Source organism: Bufo gargarizans, chromosome 9, assembly GCF_014858855.1.
Source record: "Bufo gargarizans isolate SCDJY-AF-19 chromosome 9, ASM1485885v1, whole genome shotgun sequence".
Taxonomy (NCBI): domain Eukaryota; kingdom Metazoa; phylum Chordata; class Amphibia; order Anura; family Bufonidae; genus Bufo; species Bufo gargarizans.
In genome coordinates, this window is record NC_058088.1 from 38,909,203 (window position 1) to 38,925,954 (window position 16,752).

The window sequence follows — 16,752 nt, forward strand, 5'->3', positions numbered from 1 at the left end:
ACTGCGATAGAAAATGGTGCATGTTTTATTGCATGCAGCATTTAGTTTGCTATTTAATTATTTAGGTTCCTGGTACAGTTTTGGAGCGGATCCTAAGGGGGAGAGTAAGTATAAGGCCCCTTTCACACGAACGGTACGGATTGGCTCAGGATGCGGTCAGGGCAACTCACACCATTTTGCAAGCAAGTTCAGTCAGTTTTGTCTGAGATTGTGTTTAGTTTTTTCCGCGCAGGTGCGATGCGTTTTTCATGCACGGGATAAAAAAATAAAAATAAAATGAAGGTTTACAATACATCTCCTAGCAACCATCAGCGAAAAACGAACTGCATCCGGACTTGCTTGCAGATGGAATGCGTTTTTCACTGAAGCCCTATTCACTTTTATGGGGCCATGGGCAGCGTGAAAAATGTAAAAATATAGAACGAGCTGTATTTTTCACCCAACGCAGAACTGATGCGTGAAAAAAATAAAAATAAATCTACACAGACCGATTAAATTAATGGGTCAAGAATCAGTGCGGGTGCTATGCGTTTATGTCAAGCATTGCACCCACGCGTGTGAAAGGGGCCTAAAGGACAGATCGAACTTGTTTTTGAATTCACTCATGGTTTTGGCTTCCAAAACTGCATAAGTTACTGACTGTGTGGCGGTAACCTCAAAAGAAAATAAATATATAAAAATTATATATATATCTAATGAATAAATTGAAAAAAAAAAAAATCCATATGGATTTAACGCTGCGCCTAAGTGAATTTCCTTGCTTTTATACAAAGCCCAAAATATCTTAAAATCAAAGCTCTGGCAACAGATAAAAACGAAGCTCATGAGCAGATGATATCGCATCTGAATCTTGTTGGAAGGTATTAAAGTTAACTCCTCCCTGTAAGAACAGAACTCATCATCCATAGTGAAATCCCTTATGCATCGGGAGATTGATGGTAACTTACCCGCTCGCTCCAGAACCATCTCAATGTAATCATCGCTCACCTATGAATATGAATTATGGTTAGAGAGTCACATGCTGCACGTTTTTCTGTAATGTGTTATGTAGAAACTAGAGAGAGACTACACACGTGAGCCACGCCAGCTCGCCTCGGGTCTGGGACAAGCCGGTATTCATTATGCCGCATCCTAACCAAGCTTCTTTACACAATTCAGACCGGCATCATATAACAGGATAATTTTCATCAAAAATTTGCAAAATTTGCAACAAATTTGCAGTAAAATGGCATGCGTTACAGCAGAGATCCCAAACACTTGAGTCCTGTGCTCAGTCGTTCAGCCTCATAGGCCTGAGGCATATGATGCAGTGCTACGGTGCAGGATCGTCGTTGTGACATCACTGCAACCTCCTGAGCAGGTGGCTTTTTTTTTTTCCTTCTCTTTTTAGACTCCAATGGCGCTACGGAGGAGAGGTTGGGGCATTTAGGTACATAGTGCATATATTGTGAAGCGGGCATTATATGTAAAGACAGCACTACTGGGGGGCATTATATGTACAGATGGCACCACTGCACAGCCAGACTAGCCACAGGGAAATTTCTCAGAGGCCAATACCCAGGGGGCTGCCCAAGCCCTCCTCACAGCTACTGGCCAGGTACATAATCTGATCCCCTTAGCATTAATTAATTAATGCAATAAGAATCAGCTACATATACACCTAGCCAGCAGCCCTCCTGAATTCAACTGTATCCCTGTCTTCAGTATGGCGATAGGGCAGTATTTTATGCTGCACTGTGGTATATGGTTCTGCTGGGGTGGTATTTCATGCTGAACTATGGTATTGCAAGCCCCACCTTCTACTGTCCCTGCCTAATTGTGCTTGTGTTGACCACATCTGCTTGTGTTGCCCTGCCTTCTGTCAATTTGGACTCGCCTACAACGTGGGGCCACTAAACAAAACAAAAAATTCCCAGAGGCCACGTCAAGTTCCCAGTTAACCTCTACATTACTGGGGCATTATATCTACTTTGGGCACTACATCTGTAAATTACCAATGGGACTGGGGCCTAATTGGGGATGATTACTCATGTAGATTGTAAGCCCTCACGGGCAGGGCCCTCTCCTTCTGTACCAGTTTGTAACTCATCTTGTTTATGATTAGTACAATTGTCTGTGTTATGCATGTGCACCGCTTATCATATGTACAGCGCTATGGAATGAATGGCGCTTAAATAATAATAAATAATAATAATAATAAACTAGGTAAGGCATAAAAGGAGGCATCATTACAAAATGTGTGTGCTCTGTGTCCAATTATGCAGAAACAAATTGTGGTCAGGAGAGGTCAAAGTGATCTGTGCAGGACTGGAAGTCAGAGGAGACATAACCTGAGGGAGGGATTATTAATGCTGACCCAAATGGGTATGGTCATGGTGGAGCGGTATTATTTGGCCTTTATATAGTGTTATTATTGGTGATGTTGGCTACTGCACCAGTCCCTGGAAAAACAACGGTCTTGCATTAAACTGTTCCATGGTGCAAGAGAGGCTGGGGACCACTGTTTTACATTCAGATCAGATTTTGTTGTAAATTTGGGGAATTATATATATAGAGTCAGGTTTCTGTTCAGAACTTTTTCCACCTATAAACTGACACTGAATTGAAAAACAAACTAAAAATCTTTTTGGTGGAGGGATAAAAAAAATAAAAAAAATAAATAAAAAAACCACACTAAAATAATGTGGTTGCATAAGTGTGCACACCCTCTTATAACTGGGGTTGTAGCTGTGCTAAGAATTAAGCAATCACATCAGTTACAGTGCCTCTGATTAACCCCAAATAAAGTTCTGCTGCTCTAGTTGGTCTTTCCTGAAGTTTTCTTAGTCACATCCCACAGCAAAAGCCATGGTCCACAGAGAGCGTCCAAAGCTTCAGAGGGATCTCACTGTTAAAAGGTATCAGTCAGGAGAAGGGTACAAAAGAATTTCCAAGGCATTAGATATACCATGGAACACAGTGAAGACAGTCATCATCAAGTGGAGAAAATATGGCACAACAGTGACATTACCAAGAACTGGACGTCCCTCCAAAATTGATGTAAAGACTAGAAGAAAACTGGTCTGGGAGGCTACCAAGAGGCCTACATCAACATTGAAGGAGCTGCAGGAATATCTGGCAAGTACTGGCTGTGTGGTACATGTGACAACAATCTCCCGTATTTTTCATATGTCTGGGCTATGGGGTAGAGTGGCAAGATGAAAGCCTTTTCTTACAATGAAAAACATCCAAGCCAGGCAACATTTTGCAAAAACACATCTGAAGTCTCCCAAAATCATGTGGTAAAAGGTCTTATGGTCTGATGAAACCAAGGTTGAATTTTTTGGCCATAATTCCAAAAGATATGTTTGGCCCAAAAATAACATAGCATATCACCAAAAGAACACCATACCCACAGTGAAGCATGGTGGTGGCAGCATCATGCTTTGGGGTTGTTTTTCTTCAGCTGGAACTGGGGCCTTAGTTAAGCTAGAGGGAATTATGAACAGTTCCAAATACCAGTCAATATTGGCACAAAACCTTCGGGCTTCTGGTAGAAACCTGAACATTTAGAGGAACTTCATCTTTCAGCATGACAACGACCCAAAGCATACATCCAAATCAACAAAGAAATGGCTTCACCAGAAGAAGATTAAAGTTTTGGAATAGCCCAGCCAGAGCCTAGACCTGAATCCGATTGAAAATCTGTGGGGTGATCTGAAGAGGGCTGTGCACAGGAGATGCCCTCACAATCTGACAGATTTGGAGTGTTTTTGCCAAGAAGAGTGGGCAAGTCTTGCCAAGTCAAAATGTGCCATGCTGATAGACTCATACCCGAAAAGACTGAGTGCTGTAATAAAATCAAAAGGTGCTTCAACAAAGTATTAGTTTAAGGGTGTGCACAATTATGCAACCATATTATTTTTATATTTTTTTTCTTCCCTCCACCTAAAAAAAGATTTCAGTTTGTTTTTCAATTGAGTTGTACAGTTTATAGGTCACATTAAAAAAGGTGGAAAAAGTTCCAAAATGATTATCTTTGTCTCATTTTTTTTACAGCACAGAAACCTGACATATATATATTTATTTTTTTTATATAAAAATTCTCTGTACATATTTTTTCCTACCAGGGGTTCGTGCCGCTAGTGTGAAAGTAGCCTTACAGAGCATTACCAATGCCAATCAACTGACTTCTAAGAGGGCAATGTACTTTGTCCCTGAATTGGAAAATTATTCCTCATAATCAAGAACACCGTTTTTATTAATGCATTACTTTTGCTCTGACCCATCGATAATGGCATTATAATCCAGAGCTGCATTTACATTTCTGCGGGCCTCAGAGCTAAAATCTCTGGCCATACCTTGTGCTAGTGATCTGCATTCCGAAAAAAATTTAATCAGTGAAGTCCTACTGCATAAGAAGAGTTCAGCTGAGCTGTTAAAGGGGTAACGAACTATAAGCTGCAGCCTACCAATAAAACACGTTATACCCTGAAACTTATCATGCAGGGCATTTGAGATATTATACAAAATGTTTAGTTTCCATCAAAATATTGCACTTGGACATAAAATTACAGCCAAGTCTGATGTCTTAGTCATTATTACTTTAAGGGGGTTTCTGACATTTTAATACTTAACCTACCTTGCTAGATCATCAGTGTCTGATCGGTGGAGGTCAGACACCCAGAACCTCCACCGATCAGCTGGCGGAGAAACAAGTAGTGGTCGTGGTAATGCTGCGGCCTTCTCTTAGCTTCTCATAGGCCAGTGACAACACTCATCGGTCACGTGGCCTAGGAGCAGCTCAGACCTACAGAAGTGCATGGGGCCAAGCTGCAATCCCAAGGACAGCCGCTATACAATAAACAGCGCTGTGCTTGGTGAGCTGCCACGGACACCCACAGTAGCACTGATGCCTTCTCAAACAGCTGAACGTCAGGGATCCCGGGTGTCGGACCCCCACCGATCAGATATTATGACCCATCTAGAGTATAGGTCATCAGTATTAAAATGTTGGAAAACCCTTTTAAAATTATTCTCAAATGCATTTTATTCATGTATCGAAACAAGAAAAATTAGTCTTGTGGAGGTAAAAGAATGCCAATTCCTCCCATCCCTCAGGAAATGTTGCAAGGAGTTTCTTGATTTACTAGATTTTACAGTTGTGTCTTTCATCTTCGTTTTTTACATCACAATTCTGTACTTATATATACATAGATTGGCCATATGGATGTGCATGTAACCAGTGTACAGCACCTCTGCACAGCCCGATATTAGCTCGGAGAGAACAAGGCTCATTCACAGACTAAAGGCCCCCCATGTACATTAGTGAATGGTCAGTGAAATCTGCTGAGAATGGCAGGTTTAGACAACAGTCTAATGAACGTTCCTGAATCATCACTGACAGATGATATTGGGGAATAGAAGGATCAGGCGAAGTGAATATTTTCGCCTGATCTTTCTGTTCTCCCAGGAGATAAGCCACAGCTCGAGGTGTCTGACAGTGGCTTCCTTCTCTCTTACAATTGACAGCACATACACGTTTGGCCAAGCTGAATGTGGAGTTGTGCGAGGGGGAGTACCTAGAGATGGCCGTTGGTCAAACAATCATTCTTCCAACAGATATAGATTGTTTATGGTCATCTTTATTGTTTGACTTGCCGATATATTGTTGACTGTATAAACATTTGTGTTTTCTTTGCTTTGTTTTTTACCGATTTATCCTTAGGATGGGTCATTAGTATCTGATTGGTGGGGGGCCCACGCCTGGGACACCCGCTGATCAGCTGTTTGAATAGGCAGCGGCGGTTGCAGTAGGGCCACAGCCTTCTCTCTGCTTACCAAGCACAGTACCGTACATTGTATAGCAGCTGTGCTTAGCATCGCCGTCAGGTCCATTTACTTTAATAGGGCTGCACTGTGCCTAGGCCGGGGGACCAATGAATGTGACATCATACGGCCTATGAAAAGCTGAAGGGTGTTAAAACCAATGGTACACTGATAAGGTACAGAGAAAAATGTTAAAACACACACATGGCAGTGATTGGGCAAATAAGCACTCGTATGAACGTTCATCACTTTGTTCCCAATCATCGTCTCATGTAAAAGTCCCTAATTATTACATGCCTTGGTGCAGAAGGATATATCTAATTTACATATTCCATTCTTGAAATATGATGGGGTGAAGAGAGGTTGATGACAATAAGTTGATCCCAGGGCTTTCTGCTGCAGGGACTACCAGAGATCAGGTATAATCCATGGAGGAAGCCATAAGCACGTGTTCGGTCTCCCTGCAGCACTACCACAGGGTAAATTGAGAATGACATCTCCCATTCAAATTAAGTGGGCTACTTATGTCATGCATGTTCATGTTAGGTCCTCCAGAAGTAGAAATGCTCTTTTGGCGCTCTCTTCTTTGGCTAATAGGCAACAACCCTAAACTAGAGACCTCATTTTTTTTACTCAGAATTATCTAATAGTTTACTTGAAAATTGATTTACTAAAACCAGACAACTGTTTCAATTTCTCAATACATTGGATGCCTTCCTTTGGATCAAACTGGGAAATGCTGAGTATTTTTCAACCCAAGTACCTATGTACCCAGGCTGAGCTGCTAAGTTGACCACAGCCCTTGTCAATAGGCCAAGGGCCGGCAGAGGTACTTACTTCACAGTGATAAGGCAGAGCAATGATTAAGCCTAAGGAATGTCAAGTAGGAAATGGGCTTTATGGAATATAAAAACAAAACAAAAAAAAAAAAAACCTGAACGATTGTGCAGACTTTAGCTAAAGAACTGGGACTATCAGATAATATTTAAGGGTCTTTGCTGAATGAACTCCCATAAAGGATTAGGAAGTGCCTAGATACAGTCCTACTCGCACTGCCGGATTCCACATAGTTCTGACTCTGCATTCTTTCAGCGCATACCTCGCATTCTTTCATAAAGGACCACGGCTAATAGGGATCTCTATACAGAATATGTGCAGTAGCTTTTCCTCTGTTCTGTAATGTAAATCCTCTGACTTTTCAATCTGATGCTCAAGTGCAGTACTCCTTGAGTTTATGTACTTTACAGGGTGAAAACTCTCGACACTGGACGAGATATTTTTCAGTTTTTCTGGCTTCTTGTCTAATCTACCACATATACAAAACTCCATTCAAGTACAACAATTGGGCTATTCAGTTCTGTATTGAGAATTTTGTATGATACTAGAACACCTTGACTCAATCCCTGTGTAGTAAGTAGTCTGAAACAGGTAGTCATATCTGTTGATTCTTGAAATATGCAATTAGGACCATTTACTAACTTAAAAAAAAAAAAAAAAAAAAGAAAAAAAAAAAGACCCATTTTCTTTAGACTATGCCTAAGGGCCACTCATTAGCTGATGTTCTTACTCGGCTTTCTTGTAATATTGCACACTTCTGTCATGACCATCATTTAACATTTTTGTCGCACCTGCTGACTATAGCATTGTGATCACCAGCTTATATTTCAACAAGCCCCTTAGACACTTAACAGAGGATTCCATACTGAACTAGATAGCGTATCAGGTCAGGCTTTATTTTAATAGGATTGCATTGTACGGGGGGGAAAAAAATAAATAAAAAACAAAATCAGGAGATTTAGCCAAACGAGCCTTCAGCCCGATACCTATTGAACCATGGGCCGCTTGTCTCTGGGGGCCCACGAGCCTTAGTTAATGTCCCTTGAAATGAGCATGTATAGAAAAGATCTTTACCAATGGTGTTCATATATTTTAATTAAAATTAATAGAGTAAGAATCCTTTTTGGGACAGATAAGAGTAGAATATATCAAAAAGGTAAGGCACTCAGTACTCAAGGAATTGAGAAGTATAGTAAACCTGGAGAAAACCCAGTTGGAAGAGCAACCAGGCTGAAAGTTTTGGTGACACGACATTCGTGACTGCACCGATAAAGGAATTCGAAAGACTGCACAAGCTCAGCTTTCCAATTTTCTCATCTTTGGCTGGCAGTCCTGAAGATGTCACCAGGGCTCTTGTATGTAAGGTGAATGAGGAAACTAGTTGTGCATATCCCAGCACACCTTTCCTTAGGTTCATTACAGGTCCTAAGATCTATCCATGCTATTATCGGTACACTTGTCGAATGTTGGTTCCCACGTGATCGACATGTCAATTCTGACTTTATTACCTCAGGCAACATTATGAGATATCCAAGAGAGCTTCTAAGATCAAGTAATTTACTCCACATTACTGCTTCCCCTTTAGTGCTCTATACATGTACAGAATGGTTGGCTTTAAAAAACTAGAAAACCTTGAGTGACTTGGACCAGTAGATCTTTCTCAAAGCAGAGGCGGAGATTTAATCAAGACTGGGGGTTTCTGACATGATTTGAATAGATGGCACAACCTATTAGGGCAAATGGACATGGATCATATTGATGGGGCAACCTAGTAGGGCATATAGACATAGTTTGTATTCATGAAGGAATGTATTAGTCCATATACCCTGTCAATATGCCCTAAGCCCTCATTCTGGTATGATAAAATCTGAGACTCTCAGCCAATATAGTTTGATCAAAACAAATCTGTGCCCGCCTACCTGCGCCAAGGTGGTCTCAGTCAGGCAGGTCCTACTCTAAACCTACCTATGCCATTGGCCATCTACATTCTGGAGAGATAATTCTGCACATATAGTGTGCTGCTCCTAGTTGCCTCTGTGTTTGCTCGATGCACACAGGTGACTAGGAGCCTCACACTATACGTGCAGGGTCTGCTCTCCTGAATGTAGATGGCTAACGGCATAGGTAGGTTTAGAGTAGGACCTGCCTGACTGAGACCACCTTGGCGTGGGTAGGCGGATACAGATGTGTTTTTATCAAAATATATTGTCTGAGAGTTTTAGATGTTATCATATCAGAGTCAGGGCTTAGCCCATATATTATGTTTGCATGTATCGCAATTTTTTTTCCATATCGACAGGGTATGCATTAATGGGGGTAACCTAGTAGGGCATAAAGACATGGTTTGTATTGATGGGGCAACCCCTTTAAATTTTCTAGAGCAGTAATTGAAGGGCTTGAACTACAACCTACATTTATCACCTGTCCACAAAACAGGAGAAATGTATGATTGCGGGGGTCTGACCAGAGTCCCCTGTGTGAATAGAGCAGTAGTGTACAGTTGTGGCCAAAAGTTTTGAGAATTACATAAATATTGGAAATTGGAAAAGTTGCTGCTTAAGTTTTTTATAATAGAAATTTGCATATACTCCAGAATGTTATGAAGAGTGATCAGATGAATTGCATAGTCCTTCTTTGCCATGAAAATTAACTTAATCCCCAAAAAACCTTTTCACTGCATTTCATTGATGTCATTAAAGGACCTGCTGAGATCATTTCAGTAATCGTCTTGTTAACTCAGGTGAGAGTGTTGACGAGCACAAGGCTGGAGATCATTATGTCAGGCTGATTGGGTTAAAATGGCAGACTTGACCTGTTAAAAGGAGGGTGATGCTTGAAATCATTGTTCTTCCATTGTTAACCATGGTGACCTGCAAAGAAACGCGTGCAGCCATCATTGGGTTGCAAAAAAATGGCTTCACAGGCAAGGATATTGTGGCTACTAAGATTGCACCTCAATCAACAATTTATAGGATCATCAAGAACTTCAAGGAAAGAGGTTCAATTCTTGTTAAGAAGGCTTCAGGGCGTCCAAGAAAGTCCAGCAAGCGCCAGGATAGTCTCCTAAAGAGGATTCAGCTGCGGGATCGGAGTGCCACCAGTGCAGAGCTTGCTCAGGAATGGCAGCAGGCAGGTGTGAGCATATCTGCACGCACAGTGAGGCGAAGACTTTTGGAAGATGGCCTGGTGTCAAGAAGGGCAGCAAAGAAGCCACTTCTCTAAAAAAAAAAAAATCATCAGGGACAGATTGATCTTCTGCAGAAAATACGGTGAATGGACTGCTGAGGACTGGGGCAAAGTCATATTCTCCGATGAAGCCTCTTTCCGATTGTTTGGGGCATCAGGAAAAAGGCTTGTCTGGAGAAGAAAAGGTGAGCGCTACCATCAGTCCTGTATCATGCCAACAGTAAAGCATCCTGAGACCATTCATGTGTGGGGTTGCTTCTCCTCCAAGGGAGTGGGCTTACTCACAATTTTGCCCCAAAACACAGCCATGAATAAAGAATGGTACCAAAGCACCCTCTAACAGCAACTTCTTCCAACAATCCAACAACAGTTTGGTGAAGAACAATGCATTTTCCAGCACGATGGAGCACCGTGCCATAAGGCAAAAGTGATAACTAAGTGGCTCAGGGACAAAAACGTTGACATTTTGGGTCCATGGCCTGGAAACTCCCCAGATCTTAATCCCATTGAGAACTTGTGGTCAATCCTCAAGAGGCGGGTGGACAAACAAAAACCCACTAATTCTAACAAACTCCAAGAAGAGATTATGAAAGAATGGGTTGCCATCAGTCAGGAATTGGCCCGGAAGTTGATTGAGAGCATGCCCAGTCAGATTGCAGAGGTCCTGAAAAAGAAGGGCCAACACTGCAAATACTGAGTCTTTGCATAAATGTCATGTAATTGTCGATAAAAGCCTTTGAAATGTATGAAGTGCGTGTAATTATATTTCACTACATCACAGAAACAACTGAAACAAAGATCTAAAAGCAGTTTAGCAGCAAACTTTGTGAAAACAAATATTTGTGTCATTCTCAAAACTTTTGGCCACGACTGTACACGTGTGACCACTACTCCAGTCAATGGGAGTGCCGGGTAGAAGCTCTTGGCTATGTCCAGCAATCCCATAGAAGTGAATGGAGCTGTATTTGCGTACGTGCACTACAGCTCCTGTCACCCAGGGGCCCCGTCATTCTCATGGTTGGTGGAGGTCCCAGTAGTCAGACCTCCAGTCATACAGTTATCGCCTAGACCAGGGATGGGCAAACTGCAGCTCTCCAGCTGTTGTAAAACTACAACTCCCAGTATGCCCAGTCTGCCTACAGCTATCAGACTACAGCAGGGCATGATGGGATTTGTAGTTTTACAACAGCTGGAGAGCCGCAGTTTGCCCATCCTCTGGCCTAGACTATGGATAGGTGAAAAGTGCCATTTGTGAGCCAATCCCTTTTTCAAAATCAGCCAATAACATTAAATGCATAGGCTATGCTTGAACGAAGAAGTAAATACTTTAATTGATTTACTTAATTTAAATTATTCTATAAAGTATATTCTTTGGTTTTGTGGTGGAGAATTCTAAGAAATGTAACTACTGCAAGTGGCTGCAAACCATTACTTGCCATAATTGTAAGACATACAACCTTTCCTCTGCAAAAAAGGAAATAGCATGGGGAAGGTTAATCAGATCTGACCCGCACATGTCAGACTCATTACAGCCAAGATACAAGATGCCACATTTGTTATATTGCTGCAGAGGAAGCATCGCTGGCTGCAATCGGCTGTCTATACTTTGATCTAGACATGACCTCTCCAAGTCTCTACCTCAAGGGCACTATAGTAATATAGATACGTCACACAGTCTAGACCGTGATCTGTCACTGTTCAATCTCTGAATAAGAATACACTTAGATCCAATATTTTCCGGTCCATATCGATTCAAATGAGATCAATTCAACCAACGATCAGAAAGCAAGACATAGGCATTTTTTTTGCACTGTACCATTACATCTTGCCTTACGATTCTCGGAAGGGCTTGGATTTATGGTTCACATCAATCTGTTTATTTGAGGCAAAGATGGTCACCAATCTCACATTTCTTTCTAAATTTCATGCTGACCGTTTCTAACAAAAATCAATATAAATGAGGTTTTACAGCGCTGTGCAGGTCACATGCGTATGTCTCCAGTTTTATCTGTACGAGCACCGTAGACAAGTCTCGTAACACTAGGTGATAGTCACCACAAAGCAGCCAATGAATTCACCAGGATTGAATGTTTTCGCTGTCAAATCAAGCACACTGCATGCCTCCAAAGACAGTATAAACTTTACCTTGCCCTCGTTTGCCCTTGCTATTCCTTTTTTCGTGACACTTGTGCCTCCCTCTCTTGTGTGCTAGCACTATGGAGAAGAGAGGTGGGAGAGAGGCTCCTCAGAACCATCTAGTGTACGTAGGCTATCTTATGCCAACTAGACTAGTAGATCATCTTTTGGGATGTTCTCCACCAATAAGCAACCATTAAAGGGTATTCCAAACTGAAAGTGATGGAATTTAGCTAGGATATGCCATCGGTAGTGTCCCTACCAGGGGCAGATTGGCCATAAAATCTACAGGGAAACTTCCTGTTGGGCCAATGCCCATGGGACCAGCTGAGCCCTCCTTTTGGCCAACCAGTGGCAGTCTTTAGGGATGTATTTTGTGCTGCTGGGGCAGTATATGGAGATGCCCTGTGGTATTTGGTTCTTCTGGCATGGTATAAGGTTCTGTCAATTTGGACCAGACTACAAAATGGGGCCACACTTTTTTTTTTTTCCAGGGCCACTTTCTATTCCCAGTCCCTACCTTTGGGACCAGCATGAATCGTCAGAATCCCAGCCACCTGGTTGTGCAGAGAATTTCAGCTAGCCCTCCTCCTTCAGAGCAGCTAGCCCCTATGCAAGGAAAAAGAGGATCGGTGGGGTCTCAGCTGTTGATATCCTATCCCTTTATGAGATAGGAATATACCCTAAATCAGCCCCATATTTTAAGACACATGCCAATGCCTTTCCTATAATTTTCATACTTTGTGTTCAATCTGGCATACAATGGATTCCAAGAGAACCCATTGACGGGGTTCATTGGGTTTCCATTAGGGCTCATGCACACAACAGTATTTTGCGTTCAGTATACGGGACGTTTTTTTTAGTTCAGTATGCGGTACATATACTGAACCATTCATTTCAATGGTTCAGCAAAAAAAACTGAAGTGTCTCCGTGTGCATTCCGTTTCAGTATTTCCGTACAGTGAAAAGATAGAACATGTCCTATTCTTGTCCGCAAATCACGGTGCTTGGCTCCATTCAAGTCAATGGGTCCGCAAAAAAACCCGAACAAATACGGAAATGCATCCGTATGTCTTCCGTATCCGTTCCGTTTTTGCTGAACCATCTATTGAAAATGTTATGCCCAGACCAATTTTTTCTATGTAATTACTGTATACTGTGCATGGCATACTGAAAACCGGGAAGGAAACACAACGGAAACAAAAAACGGAACAACGGATCCGTAAAAAAACTGACCTCAAAACACTGAAAGCGCCATACGGTTGTGTGCATGAGCCCTTAAGGTGCGTTATTCTGCTGGACACAATGCTGCATGCAGCGATATTTTGTTGCGATTGTTTTAGCAGGATTCTGTAAGCCCAACCTTCAAGGGAACCTGTCACCTGGATTTTGTGTATAGAGCTGAAGACATTGGCTGCTAGATGGCTGCTAGCACATCCGCAATACCCAGTCCCCAAAGCTCTGTGTGCTTTTATTGTGTAAAAAAACCAATTTGATACATATGCAAATTAACCTGAGATGAGTCAGAGCTTGAAAATATGACTCTTCTCTGGTCACACAAGTAAGATAGGACTTTAGTAAGATTTGGCCCCCCTGAGGCACAAGGGTCCACAGACGTGAATGCAACCTCTGCACCCGCTAGTGTTGAAACCAATCTCAAAAATATATGAAATAATAAGTACGGATGGCACATATTAAAGGACCATCTGAGCAGAGCATGCATTGCTGCCCTTGTACTCTGAACCTTTTCAATGTCATCATCACAGACAGTGCAGGATACTATGGATCACACACACAATATATTTGATTGTCAGTTGCTCCTTTTTGTCCCGTAGCAAAACATACATTTAGCCACCATCTACAAAAGGGTCATTCATAATAACTTGCCGAGTCCATAGAGGTCTATTAACCAAATAACAATCCGTATGAATCACCAGATGAGTCACGGTCTCACGCGCAGGAGTGGTCACAATATTATGTCTTGTCCAGTCAGTCTGTAAAGTTTTATACGAGATCCATGAAAAGCAACAGGAGATATTAGTGAAAACCTGGCGCCATACTGTTAGTAACGAACCGGTTGTAGTAGCTGTAAATCCCGCTATTCATTACTTGCCTATGCTTCCAGCCCTGGGTCATATTTGCCAACTACAAGTCCTCTACCTCCAGCTGTTGCAAAACTACAACTCCCAGTATGCCCTTATATCTGTAGGCTGTCCAGGCATGCTGGGAGTTGTAGTTTTGCAACAGTTGGAGGGCCGCAGGCTGGGCATCCCTGACATATACCATGACCATATTAAACCATTCTTGCCAACTCTCCCTGAATGTCTGCGGGTTACCGGAAAAATCCCCTGAACGGTTCCTGGAAGCCCCAGAAAGCAGTCCTCCATGAGCTCTAATGGTATGTGGCGCCAGTCAGTACTGCTATGAAGGGGCGTGGTGTCACATAAAGGGGTGTGATGCATCATAAAATGGGTCTGGGTTCTAGGAAAAAGGGTATGTCCATGCCCTAAAGAAAGTAGGCTTTCCTACAAAAGTTGGCAAGTATGTATTTATCATACCCCAGAAGATGTAGCCATATCTAAAGAAAATACTGCGGCAACACATCGATGCCCAAAACCAGGATTAACACGAGTATTAGGGCTCTTGCACACGACACTGGTTTTGGTCCACATCCGATCCGCATTTTTTGCGATCAGATGCAGACCCATCTCAACGGGGCCGCAAAAAATGCGGACAGCACACCCAAGTCCATTCCACAGCACCGCAAAAAAATAATAATATCCTTGCCCGCAAAACAGACAAGAATAGGACAAGACATTTGTGATTCGACCTCCTAGCATGCACACTGGCAAAACTGGAGCTCTGTGGGAGATCAGTCGAGCAAGACCTGACTTAAAGGGGTTGTCTTCACTTAAGCAAATAGCATTTATCATGTAGAGAAAGTTAAAAGGGGGTTATACAACCACTATAATGACCCCCCTTCCCCAATGACAGGCACCTCATACAGGTTATACTTACCCCGCTCCCCAGCACCCGCGCCATTCCTGATCTCTGCACGGCCACCACTGCATCTCCCTATTGCACGGATGAAAACACCTGGCCCTGGGGGGCAGGGGGTTGGGGTACCTGCCAATAGCATGCCGCAACGGGCACGAGCCTTCCTAGCATTGCAGGTGACGCTAGGGAGGCTTGTCCCTGTCATAGCCTGCTATTGGCTGCCCCCCCCCCCTTATTATAGGGGTTGGATAACCCCTTTTAATACAAGCACTTACTAATGTATTGTGATTGAAGGAAAAAGCACTAACCTCCCAGGTGGTCACAGCCACCAGGGAAGCTGGTGCACTTTCCGACAGTTTCAAGCACGACCAATACTGATGGATTACAGGCCAGTGTATATTGTGATAGAAAGATGAATCCAGCCAGCAAAGGAGGCAATATGGAGAATCACACTACATTAGTAAGTGCCTTGTATTAACTGTCTCTACACGATAAATGCCATTTGCTGAAGTGAGACGACCCCTATATAGTCCCCTAAGGAAACTAAAAAGTACAGTAAAGAAAATGTAATCTAAGTTTTTTGGTATTGTTTTGGTGCCATTTTTAGGCAAAAGATGCCGCCTCCAGATCTTGCCATTTTTTTTTTTTTATTTGGCTATTTTCTGGCTTAAATTGGAAGACTGTTTTCCTTTATAAAAACTCATCAGACCCCCCCCCCCCCCCCCCACTAGTAGAGTGCATCAGCTCTACTATCCCCCGGTGCCATCACCCACCCTCTTTGAGCCATCAGCTCCGTTACCCCAGTGCCTTCCGCTCCTCCTGACACCCGGAGTCATTGGTTGCCATGACGCTGTGCACTCCGGGCGCCCGGCCTTAGTCGCACTAACTTACCTTTACAGCAGGGGCGCCGCCGACACTCCATCGTTTTGTGCGGCTCTGCACCTGACGTCACACAGGTGTAAGTCAGGAGGTCCGCGCAGTGCGGGACCATGGACGTGCTGTGGAGTGTCCGGAGGCCCCCTGCTGGAAAGGCAAGTATTCCGAGCGCAGCGGGAGACCTCGGAGCGGGAGTAATAGCAAGAGATTCACTCCCACTCCATGGTCACGTGACACAAACGAATCCTAGATGCCCCAAAAATTGCATCGAGGATTTTTTTGTGTCAAATTAGGCTTCTTTCACACTCGCGTTGTGTGCGGATCAGTCATGGATGGATTCGTTCAGATAATACAACCGGCTGCGTCTGTTCAGAACGGATCCGTCCCCCATTGACTTACATTGTGTGTCAGGAAGGATCCGTTTGGCTCAGTTTCATCAGACGGACAGCGTTTTGGTGTCCATCTCCAAAGCGGAATGGTGACTGAACTGATGCCTTCTGAGCGGATTCTTTTCCATTCAGAATGCAAACTGATCCGTTTTGGACCGCTTGCGAGAGCCCTGAACGGATCTGAAACTGTAAGCCAAAACGCCAGTGTGAAAGTAGCCTTACTCGATTTAGCTGAGTATTCGTTGCAGCCCTGGATATTAAAATGCCGCCAAAAAGCATCAATGAATGTTGCTAAAGAGCATATGGCCGTTTTTGTTTCTTTTACATAAAATATAGAGTGGCTGTGGCCTGCTACAAACAGAAGAGGAAGTGAGAAACTGCGGCCCAGCTCAGGCCTCCCGGACTACCTCCGAGACTGAACACACACGCAGTGTTTCCGCTCACGCTGGATCCCAGCACTTCCTTCTGCAAACCTTACTTCTACACAGCAGCACTCATACCGGCAGCTTCTCCTAGCGCCTCT

General features: G+C 43.1%; 1 protein-coding gene across 2 annotated transcripts in view; it reads right to left on the reverse strand.

The window, feature by feature from the left end:
- MBNL3 (muscleblind like splicing regulator 3) overlaps nt 1-16,752 on the reverse strand; it is a 176,922-nt gene that overhangs the window by 125,395 nt on the left and 34,775 nt on the right. The gene's annotated exons all lie outside the window — the stretch shown is intronic.